Here is a 4,792-nt window from a genome sequence, read left to right as displayed (position 1 = left end):
TTTTGTTGTGTTTTGCCTTTGTCTCTTTTTACAATCTTTGTGATACCATAGTGGATAAACCTGGAACATTATATTGTGTTGCTCCCCGGACTCCAGGGTCTGTCAGGAGGGGTAGTATTACAGAGTAAAGAAATCAGCAGCAGAGCACTGACACAGAGTAAATAGCAAGAAACATCAGCGTGTGGAAAAGGAAGAAGGAGTGGAATTTGATTCTGTGTTTGAGCTCGGTTGTTCCAATGGTTGAGGAAATATTTATTTATTATTTTAGTATCTGCAGCAGAACTACTGCCTCAGCTGGTCAGGTTTCATCAGAGGAAGTATTAGATGAATACATGAGTAAAAGTAGAAACATCACCTTTATTTTAAATAATTTTTTATGTCCCCCATTTTAGTGAAATTAGGTGTTGATTTACATTAATGCAAAAAAAAAAATCAGAGCTCGATTTACTGTAAGATTGACTAGAAACCCAGAGACATTAAAGATGCAAACCCATCCAAATGTAATGACGTTCCGAGATGTATTTTTTTTTCTCAATCCATGGCCTTTGCTGAAGTTTCAAGTCTCGCTTTTTCTATAAAAAATTCAATAATGTTTGCAGGACTGGAGCCAAGGCACACAATGCACATTTATGGACTGCCTTCATCTCCAGATATGACGGTGGAACCATTTGGCCTTGCACAGGGTACATTATGCGGTGTGTGTGTGTGTGTGTGTGTGTGTGTGTGTGTCTCAGCCTCGTCAGGATTTGTACTTCTCAGGGCAATTTCTGTGGTTGTGTTCTTTATTCCTTGATGGCATCACAAGGCTTGTGTGTTCACATGTGAATAAGGAACAGATGGCAGTATTGTATGAACCCATAGACTTCTCAAAACCCTTATTATGTGAATACAAATCATATCCAGTATGTGCTTCCAGGGGGAAAACGAGGGAAAGCACATTATTGTTAAGGACTGGCTTCCAAATCAAATGCATTATAACGTGTTTGCACTAAACTCTGCTGACCTTTGTTGGAGATATTCTAATACTCTTCCCTGAAATAGAGGACAGACTTTTAAGAAAGGAGCTGCAAATAGCTAGAGCTGAAAGACGTACCCAGCAGATCATTAGGCAAATTTATTTTAGTCAACATGGGAATAAAAACACAGCCATTAGTATTCTTGATGTTTTAGGAGTGACCTTACATAAAGGTCATTAGTCATACGACCTGATGAACAGCGTAAAGACCCACTAATCAGTGGATTGTGTCAAACTCAAGCTAATATCATGAAACTAAACAGACAAACTCTCCCAGTATAGCTTTTATCAGTGTTGTTGGCAGCACTGCATAATGACGAATACCTCCCATCATATTTCATCACTGTCCCCCATAAAGTTCCTCTGGCAGCCACCAGGTGGTGCTGTATTTAGAGCACACAAATTGAATCGCTTGTGAACAGAAGAATTTGGAGTAATGAAGTAACGCTGTGCAGGAGCCACGGCAGCTTGTGATGACATCATACCAGATCCGTGTCAGAGCACCGGTGAACAGCGAGCAGTGCTGCCGACGCGTCGACTGATTCGCATCTCAACACATTATCCCGCTCCCATATTTAAATACTCCTCTTAGAATGAGCTCAACAAACGTGTGCCTGATGTCTGTAAAACCTCGAGGGCATGTTGAATTCAGGAAGCTACACGTGAACATAAGTGAAGCAACTCGGAGTAAGCTGCCTCTCTGCCTCAGACTTTCACACCCCGAGGCGCTGTGCTGCACACAAGCTTGTTTACACACTTCAAGACTGTGTACAGGCTCAGCCTCTCTCCCCCGTCTCTCACACACACTCAGACATTCACTCTCTCACAAGCACCTATATACTCGCCCAGACCTCACTAGCGCATCCAGAGCCTGGACCGAGGTAATCCTCTAACTTATAGGCAGCGCTGTGTGCTCAAAGCAAATCCCATTCCCTCAAAATGCAGACACCTCAGGAGCTGACATGTGGCTCAAACACCTCACAGGTGATAGAACACAGCTTTCTTCTGCTTTTATGTGTCCTCCTTTTGCTCCAGTACCACTCTTCTACATGCAAGTAACTGGATATGTGATATATAAATATATCATGTGTAATAATAATAATAATAATAATAATAATAATAATAATAATAATAATAATAATAATAATAATAATAATAATAATAATAATAGGGTCGGGTGCCTTTCTGTGTGGCGTTTGCATGTTCTCCCCGTGTTTGCTTGGGTTCTCTCCGGGTTCTCCCAAGGTCCAAAAACATGCATTAGGTTCATTGGTCACTCTAAATTGCCTGTAGGTGTGAGTGTGTGTGTGTGTGCGAATGGTGGTCTGTCTGTGTGTTGCCCTGAGATGGACTGGCGACCTGTTCAGGGTGTACCCGCCTCTCGCCTATAGGCAGCTGGGATAGGCTCCAGCAACACACGCGACCCCGCAAATGGGATGCAGGAAATGGATGAATAGATAATAATAATAATAATAATAAACTATTTTTTTTAAGTACTTTGCAAAAGCCAACAGGTTAACCAAAGTGCTTCACAGAACCAGTCTAAAATGACTAAATCATAAATAAATGTAAAATAAAATAAGTAAATAATAAGTATGATCTCCTAGTGCTCTGCTAGTGAAATGCCTGTTTAATAAGGTGTGTTTTAAGCTCTGATTGAAAGACCTTAGGTCTGGTGCTAGACGCAGTTGCAGCGGGAGACTGTTCCAGAGAGTCGGTGACTACAGCAAAAGCACGGTCCCCCCAATCGCTTGTAGTACAAGGGATTGCAGGTAAGCTCTGATCCTGGGAGCCAAGTGGTCTGGGGTGTTTGTATGGCTTCAAGAGGTCAGACAGATAACGCAGAGAAAGACTTTGAAGTATCTTAAAAAAAAAAAAAAAAAAAAAAAAAAAAAAAAAAAAAAGAGAAGTATCTTAAAAACAATGTTAAAATCTTGAAATGAATTCTAAGAAGAAGAAGAAGAAGAAGAAGAAGAAGAAGAAGAAGAAAGAAGAAGAAAATCTATTGTAATTTCTGGAAGATATCAATTGAATATTTTGTATAATGTTTTTTTTATTATAGTATGGCGACTATAGTATAAGTTGTGTAAACATGACATGATTGCACACAACAGGAGTCAAGTCAATATTTTTGACGTTAATAAAATGTTAGCAAAAGTTCAGAGGCACCTTTTAGTGTGTTGTGCATGACTTTATCACTCAGAGTCAATCCATCCATCCACAGCAGGGGACTGACAGCTGTTGCACACAAGCCGAGGGAGGTAACGCAGCACGACCCGAATCTCAGCTGCCGCCTCAGAACTCCTCCAGCGGGTGCCACGGGGGAGCGCTCCACCCAAAGCCCCCCCCAAACGCTTCACCTGGATGGGATTGGACAACGGGGGTACTCTGGCTTCCACGCATCCATCCTTGTCTCTCATCTAAAATTTTAGCTTGTCAGTGGTGCTCCACATTCACTCACCGCTTCACATTCTCCTCTCAGATGATCTAACGGGAAGCAGCGCCTGAAGCAATGCATTTTAAACTGCCACGAAGGCAGGTCTTTCCCTTTGACAGGCAACGCTCCTGCAAGAGCCAGCGCAAGCCTGCTTCAGTAGCGCACGTGTATTGATTGATTTGGAGAAACAGGAAATGGTTCCGGCTGTTGCAGGGGCAACATCTCCCGTGACTCGGAGAGGGTATCACAGTTCTGCCACAAGCAAAACCTCCCTAATCAGTAGTAATTAGGAGGAACCCAGCCTATTATTGCCTGTGCCTTTCGCATTAGCGCCTGAAAGATGCTTGCGATGCAGAATGCATGAATCCACGCGCTGTATCGGGGTTCGTAGCTCATTCGCTGCCCTGCTTCATATCACCTGGCTGCTTCCTCGCTTTGCTGTGCCTCAGATCAAACCACGTCCCGCTTTTCTTTCGATATTCCAACCGAGTAATGTTTTTCCCCACTCCCTGCAATGACTGTAGCCGTAACACAGAGGTTACTGAATCCATTCTCTTGGAGCGTCTTGCCTGGTTATCCACCAGATGTGCAATTGGCCACAGTTAAACGCTTCACAGGTATTGGGTTTTGTTTCTCGTCTGAGCTGCCAAACTGCCACAACAGATTATAGTTTTCTCGTCCGGTCGCTCTGTGCTTTAACTGCTAATGCTGGCGTCTTGGAGAGCACTTTTCATCTTTGCCATTTAGCTGGCACAGTGTGTGTGTGTGTGTGTGTGTGTGTGTGTGTATTACGCCTAACTGGGTGTAATGTTGGGTATCTCAGCCGAAGACCAATGAACCCAGTGGATTTAGCGACTGCACCCTCTTGACTTTGGGTTTTTAGGCGGAACAACATGGGTGTCAGCTCCAACTACTCCCACTTTGCCGTACAGTAGCTCTTCATTTGGATGATTAAGGATCCAACATTTCTTGCATCCACTTAGCAGATACAGTACGGTGAATGGTGTGAGGGGCAGATCTACAGGGGTCAAAGGTGACAGCTGCCCCTATTTGTTAGCCTTTTAGCTCATTAGCACATGTACAAGAAACTGTGTGCTGTATAAATAGGGTTTATTGCTGGACCTACAGTGCTGCTGGGTGTAAAGGGTGTAAAAGCTTATTCCCATTCACCTACTGGTCACCAGTAGTTGCATCTATGTCCAAGATGTCTTTTCACCAATCCACGCACTTTTCAAGACATGTCATAGGCTTTTCTTTTATTTCCTATGAGACATTATCATTAGCACCTAACACTGTGTGTAACACATTGTTTATTCGTAAAGATTACTCTGATTTATTCT

Source organism: Betta splendens, chromosome 12, assembly GCF_900634795.4.
Source record: "Betta splendens chromosome 12, fBetSpl5.4, whole genome shotgun sequence".
Lineage (NCBI taxonomy): Eukaryota > Metazoa > Chordata > Actinopteri > Anabantiformes > Osphronemidae > Betta > Betta splendens.
Note: the sequence above shows the minus strand (reverse complement) of the source record.